The following is a 17,519-nucleotide window of genomic DNA, read 5'->3' as shown; positions in this document are numbered from 1 at the left end:
CCTAAATGTTTATTTTTTCAAACAGATAATCACATCATTTGTTTTAATGAAATCTCATTTGGGAGCAGATAAAATTGTTTCTCTGGGTAAAAATCAGGAGATCAAATTTCCTCAAACCTCAAACCAGTTTCCCATTTCTCCTTTTTTTTTCCCCCTACAATTTATTTATTTATTTATTTATGAATGAGCTAGAGAGGACCCATGCAAGCAAGTGGGGGGAGGGGCAGAGGAAGAGGGAACGAATCTCAAGCAGTCTCCCCACAAGTGCAGAGCCTGATGCAGGGCCCACTGCAGGGCCTGATCTCATAACCTATGAGATCATGACCTGAGCAGAAGTCACAAGTGGGACACTTAGCAGACAGAGCCACTGGGCATCCCTTCCCTCCCGCTTTTTAAGGCCACCCCCAGGAAGCCTGGAGCTCTGATTCCATAGGGAGTCCTGGGAGTATGGTGTGAAAACCAATGTCTTTGGTGATATCCAAGTTCTCTTCCAGCTCTAAGTTTCTGATATTGAACTTGTGGCCTGGTTCTGAGTAGTTGGAATGAGAGGATGGCTTCATCTGGCCTCGGTTTTACACCTACTTACTCAGAGTTATCAGCTAATTATCCATTTATCCAACAAACCCTCCCTGATAATTGTACATGCAATGCATGTGGACTGCTGAGCTACACTTACCGCCTGCATACAGAACAGTTGTAAGATATGGTCCTTGCTCGAAGGATCAACAGTCATCTAGACAATGTGCTACGGTTCAAAACACAGGACAGGAGAGTGACGACAGAGGTACAAACTATCTTTTACTAATAAAAACTATGATTTAGATTTACAAAGAAATTAACTGAGAATCTCTATAGTTCATTTTTGTTAGGCCACTTCATTAATTAAAGTGCTTTCTTATTCTCTCCCTCCTCTGTATTAAGAGCTGATTATTATTCAGCCAGGCTGCTCCCAGATGGCTATCCCAGTGGTTAAAATATTGAAATACTTCTATGTGGGTTGCTGAATAGACTCTGTCTGAGTTCCTTGAGTGTCCTCTACTGCCCTGTTACATTGAACCCACCCATCCCCAACTTTTCCTTTATTTACCCACCCTTCTAGACAGTGGAAGTAGGAGGGGAGTTTCCAGAGCCATACAGTGTCACAGCCAGAGCCTGGCCTTTGTGGTTAGTGTCAGCACCTTACCAAATATTAAATATGCTGAATTATGCCCTTCCCCCAAAGCCAGTGAAGTCTATATCAACGCTTCCTTAGATTCCAGGTTCCTAGAAGTGCCAATAGATATCTACTCTCTATAGAATTGCTAGCATTTTTCTGGCTTAACAATCAGATAGTGAATTAACCTTTTTTGGTTATTTTAACAATGCTTTGCATTCTTTACACTCTCCTAGATGATCTCATTTACATAACATCTTTGTGTTAATGACTCCCAAATTTATATCTCCAGCTCAAACACCTTGCATTCTGGATTCACACATCCATCTATCTCTTTGAGATCTGTGCTCTATGCTTCTTCCCCATCCGATACAGTCGTCACTGTCAGTAAATGGTACTGGCATACACTCAGGTGTCCATGCTGAACACCCAGGAGTCCTTTCCTCTACCATCTACATTTAATCATCGGCAAGCCTTGTGAACCTTCAAAATATATCTTATAATCATCTTCTCTCTACTCCCCTACCATTGTCTTAGTTCAAAGCACAGATACCTTTCTGCCTAACAACAAACTGGTCTCTGAATTTCTACATTTGTTTTTTCCCAATTAATATTCCACATAGCAGCAAGTGTCGTGATTTCCCTCCTTTGCTTAAACTTTTGATCCTTCGAAATTGCAGTGAAATCCAAACCTCATACTCTAAGGCCCTGAAAAATATGCTCTATGTTTATCTCTCCCCATTAATCCCCATGTTGTCTCTCCCTCTCTTCCATGCTGAACAATACTGGCTTCTCTCAGTCCCTCCAATATAATAATATGTTGGTGTATCTTTCCCACGACAGAGTCTTGACCCTCATTCACTGTTTATCTAGATCAGTGTTTCTCAAACTATAATTTGCATATGAATAACTGGATAACTTCTCAGTATGCAGAATATGATTTCATAGATCTAGGGTGGTGACCAAAATTTGCATCTCCAACAGTCTTCCATGTGGTGCTGACCATTAGTCTGTGGATCACAATTTGAGTAGAAGGGGTTTGTACTCCTCCTGTCCCAGTTTCTTGCTTGACTAACTCTTCCTCAATTATTTTTAAAAAGCTTGATGGAGGTATAATTCACATACAGGCACACTTTGGTGATATTGTAGATTCAGTTCCAGACAATGGCAAGTAAGCAAGTACTGCAATAAAGTAAGTCAAATCAATTTTTTGGTTTCCCAGTGCATATAACAGTTATGTTTACACTGGGTTATAGTCTATTAAGTGTGGAATAGCATTAGGACTAACAAAAACAATATATATACCTTAATTTAAAAATACTTTATTGCCAAAATGTGCTAGTCATCATCTGAGCTTTCAGTGACTCATAATCTTTTTTTTGCTGGTGGAGAATCTTGCCTTGATATTGATGGCTGTTGACTATTTAGCGTGGTGGTTGTTGAAGATGAGGTGTTTGTAGCAGTTTCTTAAAATAAGACAGTGAAGTTTGCCCCATAGATTAACTCTTCACGAGTTAATCTCTCTGTCACGAATGATTTCTCTGTAGCATGTGATGCTGTTAGACAGCGTTTTACCCACAGTAGAACTTGGAAAACCAGAGTCAATCTTCCTAAACCCTGCCACTGTTTCATCAACTAAACTTATGTAGTATTCTGAATCTTTTTTGTCATTTCAACAGTCCTCACTGCTTCTCCACCATGAGCAGTTTCCTTCTCAAGAAACCACTGTCTTTGCTCATCCATAAGAAGCAACTCTTCATCTATTCGAATCTACATGAGATTGCAGCAATTCAGGCCCAACTGCAGGCTCCATTTCTAATTCAAGCTACCTTGCTGTTTCCACCACATCTGCAGGGACTTCCTCCACTGAAGCCCTGAACTCCTCAACTTCATCCATGAGGGCGAGAGTCAACTTCTTTCAAATTCCTGTTAATTTAGTATTTTGATTACTTCCCATGAATCACAAATGTTCTTTATGACATTGGGAAAAGTGAATCCATCCCAGTAGGTTTTCAGTTTACTTTGGCCAGATGAATCAGAGGAACCATCATCTATGGTGGCTATAGGCTTATGAAATATATTTCTTAAATAATAAGACTTGAAAGTTGAAATTACTCCTTGATCCATGGGCTGCAGAATTGACGTGTTAGCAGGCATAACGACAACATTAATCTTCTTGTATATCTTCACCAGAGCTCCTGGGTGACCAGGTGCCTTCTCAGTGAGCAGTAATATTGTGAAAGGAATCTTTTTTCCTGAACATAAGATCTCAATAGTGGGCTTCAAATATTCAGCAAACCATGTTGTAAACAGATGTGCTGCCATCCAAGCTTTGGTGTTCCATTTATAGGGCACAGGCAAAGTAGATTTAGCATAACTCTTAAGGGCCCTAGGATTTTTGGGATGGTAAATAAGCAATAGCTTAAACTTAAAGTCACCAACTGCATTAGCCCCTAACAAGAGATTCAGCCTGTCCTTCAAAGCTTTGAGGCCAAGCATTGACTTCTCCTCTCTAACTATGAAAGTCCTAAATGACACCTTCTTCCCAAATAAGACTGTTTCATCTACATTGAAAGTCTGTTGTTTATTTAATGCACCCACCTTTATTAATTATCTTAGCAGCACCTTCTCTGGATAACTTGCCACAGCTTCTTCATCAACACTTACTGATTCCTTCACTGTGCTTTGATATTATAAAGATGGCTTCTGTCCTTAAGCCTTATGAGCTTCAGACTTTGCTTCTGAAGCTTCCTTCCCTCTCTCAGCCTTCACAGAACTGAGCAGAATTAAGACTTTTTTCTGGATCAGGCTTTGGCTTCAGGAGATGCTGGGGCTGGTTTGATCTTCTCTCCAGACCACTGAAACTTTCTCCATATCCAAAATAAGGCTGTTTTGCTTTCTTTCTTTCTTTCTTTTTTAAGATTTTATTTATTTGACAGACAGAAATCACAAGTAGGCAGAGAGGCAGGCAAAGAGAGAGGGGGAAGTAGGTTTCCCACTGAACAGAGAGCCCGATGCGGGGCTCGATCCCAGGACCCTGGGATCATGACCTGAGCCAAAGGCAGAGGCTTTAACCCACTGAGTCACCCAGGCGCCCCAGCTGTTTTGCTTTCTTACCACTTGTGTGATCACTGGAAGAGCACTTCTAGTTTCCCTCAAAAACTTTTTGTTTGCATTCACGCCTTGGCTAACTGTTTGGTGTAAGAGGTCTCACTTTCAGCTTGTGTCAGTTTTTGACACACCTTCATCACTAAGCTTAATCATTTCTAGCTTGTGATTTAAAGTAAGAGATGTGTGACTCTTCTTTCACTTGAACACTTAGAGGCTATGTAAGGTTATTAACTAGCCTAATTTCCATATCGCTGTGTCTCAGGGATCAGGGAGGTCTGAGGAGAGGGAGAGATGGGGGAAAGACTGGTGAATGGAGAACTCAGAACACACATATTTAACAATTAAGTTCACCATCTTATATGGGCGTGGCTTGTGGCATCCCAGAACAATTACAATAGTGGCATCAAAGATCACTGACCACAAATCATCACAACAAATGTAAGAATGATGAAAAAATTTGTAATATTGCAATAGTTACCAATATTTGACACAGAGACACAAAATGAGTGGATGTTGGAAAAATGGCATGGATAGGCTTTTTTGAAGCAGGGTCACCACCAACCTTAAATTTGAAAAAAATGTAGTATTTGCCAAGCACGATAAAGCAAAGCATAATAAAACAAGATGTACCTATACCTGACACTTCACCAATTTAAATTGTATAATTCAATTTTGTGTAGTATATTGACAAATCTATGTGCCCATTTACCAGTCAATTCTAAAACATTTTCATTCCCCTATAAAGAAATGCCTGCACCCATTAACTGTCACTCTTGACACCCTCCTCACCCTCAGCCCTAGGCAACAACTAGTTTACTGTTGTTTCTATAAATTTGCCAATTATGGGCAGTGTATACAAATAGAATTATACAATATATGACCTTTATGATTGACTTCTTTTACTTGGCATAATTTTTCAAAATTTATCTATGTTGTATGTGTACTAATCTGTCATTCCTTTTTATGGACAACAAATATTTCATTATATAGACATACCACATTTTGTCTCTTCATTTATTAGCTGTCTTTTCAGTTATTTTCACAGTTAGCTATAATGAATAATGTTGGTCTGAATACACATGTGCAAGTTTTAGTGTGGGCATCTGTTTTCACTTCTTTTGTGTGTATATATACCTAGAAGTAAGTTTGCTGGGTCATAGGATACTCTGTGTTTAAGGTTTTTAGAAACTTTCAAACTGTTTTCCAAAATGGCCACAGCATCTCAAAACCCCATCATCAAAGCCAAGGGATACAGTTCCTCCACATACTCTCCAACATTTGTCATTATCTGTAATTTTTATCATAACCTGCCTAACAAGTGTGAAGTGGTGTCTCCCTGTGGTTTTCCTTTGCATTTTAAAGAAAGATTTCTTTATTTGATTGAGAGAGAATGACAGAGAGAGCGCAAGAAGGGACAGAAGGAGAGAGAATCTCAAGGAGACCCCACACTCTGCATGGAGCCTGACTTGGGGCTTGATCTCACAAATCTGAGATCACAATCTGAGCCAAAACCTAAAGTGGGACGCTTAACTGACTGTGCCACCCAGGCTCCCCTTCTTCCCATTTTTCTAATGACTAGTGAAACTGAGCATATTTTCATGTGCTTATATGCTGTTTGTGTATCTTCAGAGAAATGTCTACTCAGATCCTTTTCCTATTTTTTCATGTAGATTATTGGTCTTTTTGTTATTGAGCTGTAAGAGGTTTCAATATATTCTGGCTAATGGTCCCTTATCAAATATGTGATTTGCAAACATTTCTTTTCGTTCCTTGAGTTGCCTTCTCACTTTCTTGATAGTACCTTTTGGATCACAAGAAATTCTAATCTGATGAAGTTCAATTTACTTGTTTTTTTCTTTGGTCAGTAGTGTTTGTTTGTCATATACATATAACAATGGTTATGGAAATCATTAAGCCATTTCTTAACTTAATGCTACAAAAATGTACCTCTATGTTTAGCTATCACATTTAAGTCCATGATCAATTTTGAGTTAATCTTTATATATTATGTGAGACAGGAGTCCAAATTAATTATTTTGCATGTGCTATCCAGCTGTCCCAGCAGCATTTGTTGAAAAGATAATTCTTTTTCCTATTGAATTTTCTTGGCACAGTTGTCAAAACCTAATTGGCCATAAATGTGAGAGTTTTATTTCTGGACATTCTATTCTATTTCATTGGTCTATATGTCTGTCCTTATGTCATACCACACTGACATCTGATTTATATATAGCCTTGCAGTAGGTTTTAAAATCAGGAAATGTGAGTCCTCAACTTTGTTCTTTTTGAAGACTGTTGTGACTATTCCATAATTCCACAAAGGTCTCTTGTGTTTCCATATTTATTTTAGTATCAGCTTGTCAATTTCTGCCCTCTTCCCCCCAGAAGGCAGCTGTGATTTTTATATAAATAGTATTGAATCTATTGATAAATTTGAAAGTTTAGCATTTTAACAATATTAAGTTTTTCAACCCATGAACATAGAATGACTTTCCACTTACTTAGGTCTTTTTACATTTCTTTCAGCAACATTTTGTAGTTTTTAGAGTGTAAGTTGTGCATGTCTTTTGTTAAAATGATCCCAGGACATTTTATTCCTTTCAATGCTATGGAAATAGGATTATTTTCTTAATTTCACCTTTAGATTGTTCAATGTTTATTTCTGTATGCTTATATCTGTTTATTTACAAAAGTACACTTTATTTTCATATAGTTATCGTGTATCCTGCAACCTTGCTGAAGCTGCTTCTTAGTTCTTAGGATTTTCTTTAGATAAAATCATGTCATCTGCAAACATACTTTTAAGTCTCCCTTTTTCAACCTGGATCTCTTTTATTTATTTTTCTTGCTTAATTGCCCTGGATAGAACCAGAATGTGAGTGTCAAGAGTGGACACCCTTGTCTTGCTCTTGATCTTAGGGGGAAAGCTCGTTTAGTATGATGATAACTATGAGTGTTTTGTAGATGCCCTTTATCAGGATGAGGTGCTTCCTTCTAGTTCTAGATTTTTTTGAACTATTTTTATTATGTAAGTGTGTTTTCTTTGATTTTAAGTCACCGTAAATTGTCCTTCCTTAGGATTTCTAACCCCAGCTGCCTTGGAGCCCTTCTTGGATGATCTCATTCAAATCAGCTTTACAATCATTCTTTCAGTTCTCTACTAATTTTTTAATATTACTTACCAGAAATTGTAAATATTTGTTCACTATCCTTGTTCTTGTTCTTTGTTTATAACCATCGCATCAATGAAATTCTCCCCAGTAAGACAGGGACCAAGTCTGTCGTGTCCACTGCTGCATTTTCTAGCATCTACCACAGCTCTTGGCAGATGGCAGTTGATCAATTGATAAATATTTGTTGAATAATTGAGTAAATTACTCAATGAATGAGATTCCTATAGAAATAGGTCCTAAGTGGTCACTCATTAGATAGAAGCAGAACATCGGCCTTTAACTAGAAATGATAGAAATGAATTGGGAATATAGCAGAAAGACTTTTACAATGAAAGTTTTCAAACACTGGCCAAGACAAAGGAGAGAAGGAAAGACTGGGGGAAAAGAGAGAGACAGAGTCAGCATGTGGGAACTGAGAGCAAGAAGAGCTATGTGAACTTGGGACACCCTCTTACCCCACCCAGAAACCAGTATATACTGTGTTCAGTAGTCTGGGGTCTTAACAGGATGCTTTGTTTTTTTCCAGGGTAACAAAGGCACTAATAGCTATTAAAGTCTCCCCAGCAGGCTAGCATCCTAGGCACTGGGCCAGCCTGCTTTGGGGTGTTTTCCTACCCGGGCCTGCTGTGTATCACAAAGGAAAGGCCATGGCATAAGAGACCACATGGTGGCTGGTTAAATAAACCTCCAAAAGTACCTTTATCATCAGTTTCATCGCCTTCCTTTACCACCCTGCAGTTAAATCTGTCCATTTCTCAGCCTCCTCCTCCTGAGCCCCCATCATGATCATCTAAATTAAAATCTGTTATCGGTTTCTGGGTAATCCCCTTTGATGCCCTGAGTACTGCAGGATCTGTCTTGCTCAAACCTAGCATGTAAGTGCTGATAGCTTTTGAACGGCTGAAATGGCTTTGTATATCTCACACAAATGTCTGCATAGCTCGCAAACAGCCAGGAGCTGGCAAAAAAGACACATTCATGGCTGGAAGTTTTATGAAACTGTGAGTGGAATTACCTTTGAGGACAACCTAGGAGGGCTCCTTGCCATTCTCTATTCACTTGCTCAGAGAGAGGAGAAATGGTGCCCATGCTTCTCTGTTGCTGTATTGATACTGATTTTCCTGTAAGTTTACTTTGCTGGTTTCCTTGCTTTCATAACAACCTGGTTCTGCTATGTTATTTTTGTGGCTTTAGTGCCCAAATTATACACTTGAACTTTTTGATGAGCAAGTGTTAATTCTCCTGGGCTAGTCAACCTCCATTGTAACATGACCCATGATTTCAATTTTGTTGGTTTCCCATTTCTTCCTTCTGCCGCTATTGACTTTTCTCTCCTGGGGGTGGAAAAGTGGCCAGTATATACGGTAGGGAGAGTTTATGTTTGGGGTTAGCAGACCTTGACTAAAATTTTGCCTCTGATATCAGTAGCTGCAAAATGCTGAGTGAGATATTCGAACCCTCTGCATTTATAGTCCCATCTTCTATGAAATGAAGATTGAAGACTCATGTAGCAATTACTAAAAGATAATAGAATGGACCTTGCTATATTTATTTATTTACTGTCACTCTCCCAACTTATTCCATAAACTAGACTATAGACTCTATGGAGGCAGGAAATGATTCTGCTTTGTTTCTAGTACTTAAAAAACCAAGTCCACTCCATTTACTTGGTAAACATTTTCAAATCAGTGAATGAGATGAAGTGACAGGAAAGTGCTCAAGGCTCAAGGTGACGTAGTAAGTTTTTGTAAAAATAATGATTCCTTTTGCTAGTTTGGATGTTTCTCAGATGCTGTCTACAGACTGGCGGATACAAAAATCTCAGTTAAAGAGAAAGCTCCCTCTTTTGAGCCTTCTCTGTGTGGGTATCACACCATTTTTCAAAGCAATGGGCCCTGAGAATCTAATATTTGCTGGCCTTGATCAGCTGCAGATGAAGACCTTGTCCTTGTCTCCAGACCTTGTTCCCTGGAACGTCTCCAGAAAGTGTGCCCATACCATTTCCGGTTCCCCTTCAAGCCTGTCAGTTATTCATTTCTCCCTCTTTCTTTTTCTGTCTCTTCTTTCTCTCCCTCTTTCCATGTCTCTATCTCTTTTCTCATGTCTGGGTTGTGAAGGCTTCTCTAACACCATTTGGTGGAGTTGCTTCATATTGTTAGACAATGGGGATTTAATTGTGTCCCATAAAGGTGGGGACAAAGTCATGATTAGATATCAAATTTTTCACCCTTGATCTTTCTGGCTCTTTTATAGTCATGCTATCTATAATAGCTGGAATTATTTGTTCAAATAATAATCTCAAACTTTTTTTTTTTTAAACCAAGGGAGCTCTTGTTATCAAAATAAATTAATGTCCATCCTCAACCCTTAAAACCAAGAAAAGTAGAGGTGCTCAGGTGAGGGCGTGGACAGGACCCATACCTACTCAGCTCCCCTGTGCTCCTTAGGAGGCTACCCTGTGTGGAGGTTTGTGGTCTACAGGCCTCGGTCCTACATGCTCTGCATCGGTGAACAGTGGCTTCTTTGGTGACGTTCCCTGAGACACACTGGCCCTGCCCTTCCAAATCTGGTTTCGCTCAGCCACACTGAGAGTTTAGGCTTAAATTGCTTGGCATGGTGGATTATTTCACTATTATTATGCCCCGCTTAATAGTGGGGCATTGCGGTATGGTCAAAGCTCTATTATTAAAGTCATTTAAACCCAGACAAGGCCAAGTCTGAGAGAACACACGGCAGGGAAGCACCTTGCCCACACTTAGTAATGAAAACTATGACCTCGGCCTCCTCCATCGCTGCTTTCATGCTGTGTGGTTTCCCGACTGCGACTCAGTTTGGGTTTCCATCGACAGCCTTTGACTTAATCCAGAGAAGATCAAAGACTCCTTGATGAGGAAAAGGCACCAAAGAGGCAGACTGTGGTTTGCATTTGAGCTGGATTTATTTCTTGGTGTTTTTTTGTACAAATAACAATGCCAGTCCCTGGGGCTGGCACTTAATGGATCCTTATTTGCTGGACGAGTAAATAACTACTCCCCCTTATTCACTCATCCCTAACAGCCAAATCATGCTTCTGTCTTCAACCTTTCTACCCAGTCCCTAGTTCACTTAATATAAATGCTAATTAGGATGTGGGTTTAAGGTCATTATTCTCTGTCAGGGAGAAGACACCAAGGAGAGGCTTTCCTCTTCTAGAAGACAGCAGATCTCAGGATGCCTGTCTTTCTCTTGCTTCCATGCTTTCATCTAGCAAAGGAGGTGGGAGTCTCTGCCCTTGGCGACAGGAGAAATACATTTCTTTGTTTCAGTCATTTGTACCATCCTGGCTCTATCACCCTAGCAGCATCTTGTGGAAAACAAAAATGTACAAGTGCAATTACTCCAGCTTCCCACAGTGGGTAGCCCTATATAGGACACTTGCCATTGGCACCAAAAACAATCGTTAAATTGTCAAACAATAAACAGGGTAAACTGAGAGAGAAAATAACCTAGTGTAAGCAAGCAAGCAAAACTGGGGAATCAGAAACAGCAGAGCAAATGGAGTGTTCCCTCTGCTGGGCAGGATTCTGCCATGCCCCTCACTGAGGGGCTGTTTTGGGTTTAACCAGGATAGGAAATCTAGCTCTTTCCACCCAAAGTAGCTTAGAGCCAGAAGAGGAAGAAAGGGAGCCATTAAAAACCTTGTTCCTGGGGCTTTCATTAGGGTTTCTGGCTCATAGAATTCATCTGTAAATGAATCTTGAGTTGTTCTCATATGTGAAGCAGTGTGCTCAACCCAGGTGGCTGGAGAAGACCCACAGTTTTGTCTACACGAAGCCTATTATTTCAGGATTTCTACACCCAGAGCAAGAGAGATTGATTTTAATACAAGGTTATACGTCAGGGCAGTTGAACATCAGGGACGATACCTGCAATAGAGTTTAAAACAGGCAGAGCCCAGGAGGAGCTTGAGCCCTCACAAAGCTGTTGTGATGGGGCTGCGGGGAGTATGGATGGTTGTAATTTGGATGGGAGGGGCAAGGCTGTACTGGGGCAGAGAAGAGCCTGAATAGAGTAGAAGCCCGTGGTAAGAGCTTCAGGTTGGATGGGAATGAAAAGTAAGTAGAAATTACTTTGGAAAAAATGTTGAGGTTACTATATACCCGGCCAATGAGTTTCGACTTCATCCTGACATCAGTGGAGAAAAACTGGAAGGTACTTTGAACATAAAAATGAAATGACCAGGATGCCATTTAAGAATAATTGGTCTGGTCAAAGCACGCAGAACCATTTGACTTGGAGGCATTGGATGTGGCTAGATGATTCAGGATACTGGTGCAAATAATGTGTGGCAAAATGACAGGCACCTGGAAAATGTGGTTAGGGGAATGGAAAAGAAGGATGGAAAAGAGAGACTTGTCAGCCTGTCACTGTATGTTTATACGGGGCAAAGAAGATCATGTCAACTAAGAGGATGCTCAAGTTTTTAGCCTTTGCATCTTTTTATGTGGAAACATGGATAGAAAAATGTGAGTCAACAGGGGGAGCTGACCTCAGAAGGCATGATGCATTTGGCTTTACTTGAATAAGTTAAGTAGGAGGGCATAGCCGGAGGTCCTAGCACAGGTTAGTGGAGAAACTCAACTAGAACTTGAACTTCAAATGATACCTTGGATCTGTGCAGAAATAAGTTCTGGTTCCTGAGTGTACAATAACATTTTATAATCATATGCTACACTCTGCATATGTACATGAATTTGGTAATTACAGGATAAATCCTCTGGCTCCTTGCCTCTCCAGCTCCTCTGAGTGGAATCCTATTGCTCTGGGACTTAAATAACAATAGATCAAAGGGGGAATCCACTTATATAAGGGAAGAGGAAAAAGCAAGGAGGAAAGACAAAAGGTTTTTAATTCAAACTGAGCTAAGGACCTGACCTCATGCACCAGCCCCGTTGCTGGTTGCAAGGAATCGGCACCTGAAACAGAAAAGGAACTCAAGATGAAAGAGAGGCATTAGGACAGAGGCATAGTGCTGTGACTGAACTGGAATTGGGTGGTGGGACGGAAGTCACCAGAGCCAATGACATACACTCAAATATGTCAACCGAGGTGGGAAAAGCTAGGCTTTTCCCATGTGGAGCTAGAATTGTCTATGTGCATGTCTGTGCATATGACATATGCTTCTAAAGATAGTCCAAAAGCAGACTGCAAATACCAATTGCTAGCTGTGGTAGCCAATCCTGGAGTTTCCTTCCAGTGAGTCTTACCTCCTGGTGTGCACATCTCTATCGTCTCTTTCCATAAAGAATCCAGGCTGGCCCGATGTGACTAATGGAATACTATGGAGGAGATGGTATGTGAGTTCAGAGGCTCGGTCATGAAAGGCATTGCCATTTTTGCCTTGCTCTCTTGTATCGCTTGCTAGAGGGAAAGCTCTCTCCCATATCTGAAGCACACAAAACATGCCCTCAGTCAAAGAGCAGCACCGGCATGGCAGCCACGTGACAGAGCTGCCTTGGAAGCGGTTCCTGCCCCAGCCAAGCCTACAAAGGCCTTCAGCCCCAGCCTGCATCAGATTTCAACCTCAAACGTGACCCTGACCCAAAACTGCCAGCCAAGCTGCTCTTGAATTCCTGATCCACAGAAACCGTGAGAGATCATAAACTGTCATTGCGGTTTGAACCACTCAGATTTGGGCTGATTCGTTATGCAGCAATAGATAACTAATACACTAGAGTCATACAAAATGTGCTAGAACTGTTTCGACTGCTCATCTCAATGTTAATGTGAAAGATATTTTGGCTGTGGTAATGCATCACCAAGCTATTGAAATTTATGAATCAAATGTTTTCAGCCCAAAGTCTGACCAAAAGTGTGCAAAGTTTCATGGAGGGAAGCAGAGCCCAGGAAAAGAAATGGATGCATATTAGATGTCAAACATGTGCTTATTGAGTGAAATTGAATTGAAATTGCAGACAGTTACAGATGAAGCACTTTACATTGTCACCTCACATGTTTATCAAATGCTGAGCTCCTGACAACAGTGCAGTATGAGCGACGCTTCTGTGGTTAAACTTAACGTGGTGGAACACAAGTTTACCCAGCCACACCACAAAAAGGTGTGCAGCAGAGCTCCACTAATAGGAATAGCAGCTTCTGGCTGGCTGAAGCCCGTGCACAGAACATCAGGAAGCTCAGCCCTAGCTCCGTCCGTGTTCTCCAGGGGACTGGAGGTCATCCTCTCCCTCGGCCTCTGCTGCAGGAATCTGTTTCTCTGACACCCCCGATTCAACCTCACCTCAGTAAAAGCAGGTGAAATTCACCATATCTGAGGCCATTTCCCTAGGCTGAGCCCTACAGCCTTGGGATCAAGCCCATGGGAGGACACAGAGCCTAAGCTGGTCTGGCCCTCTGCAAGAGGTCTTCCTTGAAGCTTCCATTCCTCACTCCCCACTTCCCTTAAGGGAATGGAATGCCTTTTTGCTTTCCCATCTGACCCACTTCTTGCAGGAAAGATTCCAGTTGGGTGCTTTTATCTGGGAGCCAGCTGTTGGCCTGCACATCTGAGCACTGTCCTTGACCTTGACACTCATAAGTCAGCTCCTACTAGCAGACCTCTGAGGGCCTTACTCACCATCCCACTAACCATGGATATAAGCCATATATCTTCGTTTGCCCAAAGCCTGGACCCTCATGCTGTAGTCTCTGAAATCTTTCTTTTCAATTATTCCGAAGTCCCCTTGGCCTCCTGTGAAGAACACATTTCTTGCAATAGGTTCCGTTGGGATCTCGAGGCCCCCTTCCTCAGGATGCTCCTCCGGGGTATGTCGTTCCTTCCTTTCGGACATTGACTATCAAATGTCAGCCTGAGGATGGAATCCATGATGGAACAGGCATTTCTTTCAAATTTAGTAAAAATTAGAGCCTTATCACAACTCAACTTGAGTAGTCCAATCTTTGAAAATTAATAATTATAGCTTCCGCTCACTGGGCATTGATCAAGAGCCAGGCATCATGCCAAGAAGGTGACATCCATGATCACATCATCCTTACCATACCTCTCAGAGGCATTTTTACCATTCCTGGGTCACAGAAGAAACTGAGACTCAGAGAAGTTAACTGTTTAGCCCAAAACCACACAGCCTGGGAGACCTGAGGTCTTTTTATGTCCATGGCATCCCTTACTTAGAGGTGCATGGACCTTTCACCTTAGTGACCTTCATGTCCCATCCTTGACTTTGTAGCTGAGGAAGTAGTGGGCTCTGGTCACCAGCAGTTTAGCTCTTGCTTTCTTGTGCCCTAGGCTCATTACCTTTGCTGAAATTCCATTTCTCACATACAGACACACATGGTGTAGTTCCCTCCCTGTTTTGCAGAAGACTTCAAATATTGGTATCAGGAAGGAACACAGCGTGGCCTCTTAACTCCACCATGCACCAAGATGTGGAGACCTCAATGCTCATAAGGTGTCACCGGGATCCAGGGGTGATGCCCACCACTGGTCTCAAATGAGAAGAAGGGATTTGGAGGAGCTGCTTTTTGAATTGTGTGCTCCCTTCCCACAGTGCAGAGAGTAAGCCTCTGAAAGGGCTGCAGACGCATGGTTCTATTTCTAGTTGTCCCTGGTGTGACCTGGCCAGAAAGAGCAGTTCCTGTAAGTGCCATGACGCCCAGAAGGGTAAGTTCCTGCCCCCCACTTGCTGGCGACCCAGTGCCCACTCCAGCTTTATTATTAGCAGCTGGAGATCTATACACACTTTTAAAAAAATGGGTCAGTTCTTTTTCTTTTGATCTCTTATTCTTCCCAAGGGGGACAAAACTGCTGACATTCCCCCAAGATGTGAAGAGGACAACACAGAGGCATGGTTGGCTCCTGCAGTGTAGACCCAGAGTCGACGCCGGTTCTGTCAGCCCTGGGAAAGAGAGCAGACCCAGAGGAATCCCCTGAAGCCATGGTCAAGGGAGGTGCGAAGTTTTCCCCTGAGGCCAGAGCTGGCCTGAAGCTCTTCCTTGCAATTTGGCCCAGTTTTCTGGGTCTAGCTCTGGGTGACTTTTTCTGAGATTGTCACTCTTTTGTCAGTTCTTGTTTAAAGGTCCCCTGGGTTATGAAACTGCCATTGTCTGTCCCAGGTCTCAGAGCACAAAAAGCTGTTGCTGCTGCATATTGTCCACCAAGACTATGAAATTGGAAAACACGCTGAGATTTGAAATTGCTTCGTTGAAAGTGAGACGCTGGATAATCTCCTATCATGTGACTGGCATCACTGTGGGCCCCCGCCGGCTCCATTCCAGCTCCTTATCTTATTACAACTGGATCCCAGGCTGTGGCCCTCCTTTTGCCCTGCCTCCCTCACCCCTTAAACATTGGAAGGTGGTAAAGCCAAGAGTCTTACAGCCAGAGAAGGCTTTTTCGCCTTGAATCTGCCTCTGCGTCACAAAGTGTGGGTGACCAGACAGATTTCCCATCAAAGCGATCACCAGACTTCCTGAGATGGCACACACATTGGTTAAATGCCTGGATTGAGGAGGAGTCTGAGCGGGGTTCAAATCCTGACTCACCCAAGCCTGCTCACTCTGGAACTGGATCAAGTTACTAACCTCTCCCAGTGTCGGGGTTCTCAGCAACAAGGGGTTGGTGATAACAGCCATTTCACAAGCAGAGGGGCCGGTGTTAAAAGCTAGCACCAACCCTGACTCACAGTAGCCCCAGTGGCCTTTCCAAGATGTGTCGACCCATGAAGCTCATGGCTCCTGGAAAGCTGGGATTTTTGTCGCAAGCCTCTTTTGTAGGCCTCCCAGAACCTGCGTGGTGCTGAGAATGTATGCAGCAGGGGCCCATGGAGTAACCGTTAGACCAGCTGATGAACAAACATGACCATGGCCTATGCCTCGTGCACGTGCCTTTCACAGGAGCCAAGGTGGAGGGTGTGTGCAGGACCCCAGGTTCAGGCAGTCACGGGGGATCAAGAGAGTGGCATTGGGTGAGCACATTCAACAAATTGGCTTTTGCTTCCTTTTCTTGCTTGGCCTTCAGTAGAATCCTCAGAATGAGCTAACCAGTGGTCCTGGCTGCTCTCAGCTGCTCCCTCAGCTTCCTTCACTTACAGAGCTGGTTCTTCACCAAGACGGCAAATCATCTACCAATACTGATGGAGAGAGAGGGCGGGGCTCAGGAGAAAGAGGGCAGGGCTAAATGGCTCGCATCTGTGGGAGAGCACAGATATACCTGTCTGCCCATATCCTCCTCTCCGCTCCAGGTTCCTGACCCCCCCAGCTAACCATGACAGCCTCAGGGCAAACTGCTCGGTGAGGATCTCCATTGCCCAGGCACAGAATCTGGGAGTTGACGGACAGAGGAAAAACTATTCCTCAAAACTGGGAAATAAGAAATGACCACAGACAGAGGACAAGGGGAGAGATAGGCCATCATAAAACAGAGGAAGCAATTTGACAATGAGGTGAAAATTGCCACTGCCAATTCTCCCTGACACCCTGAGCTTTCCTTATGGGCTTAAGGAAATCTGTCAGTTGCTCCGGAAAATGTCTGCAAGGAACTGGTAATAGTTTAGTAATGGCCTGGTGACTCGGAATGAGATGGAAGGCTGCAGCTGAGCTAGGGGAGATCTTGCCTGTTTTTAACCCAAGAAGATGAGACGTGGAAACAGCCCTCTTCCCCAGCCCCTCTCCTCTGGCAGTTGAGCTCTTCAACTCACAGGAGCCACAGCGGTGGAGGGAATGTGGAGGAAAAAAAACGCAGATCGAGACAGTGTTTTAAAAAGACACAGGTGGTGAGGGAGTGTGTGTGTGTGTACACACACGCGTGCATGGTGTTCGGTTTTCCTACAGCTGTTTTAATGAACGTGCCTTCCCTTCCCGAGGCCCTCCTCCTCTCTCTAGCATATCTCTACTTTATGGTAAATGGGTTTTGATTCTAAAGCAAATTGACCTTGAAATAAGTTCCAGGATCTGAGTTCTTACACCCCAGATGCTGGGTTTGGAATGCAGACTGCTCATTCAGCAGATACCAGTTCCATCATAGGAATCTGGAGTGGGAGGGGGCAGTGGTGCAACACTATGTCAGCCTCATCTGCAAAGTTAGAGCT

This window comes from Enhydra lutris, unplaced genomic scaffold, assembly GCF_002288905.1.
Source record: "Enhydra lutris kenyoni isolate GAN:26980312 unplaced genomic scaffold, ASM228890v2 scaffoldscaffold34, whole genome shotgun sequence".
Lineage (NCBI taxonomy): Eukaryota > Metazoa > Chordata > Mammalia > Carnivora > Mustelidae > Enhydra > Enhydra lutris.
Note: the sequence above shows the minus strand (reverse complement) of the source record.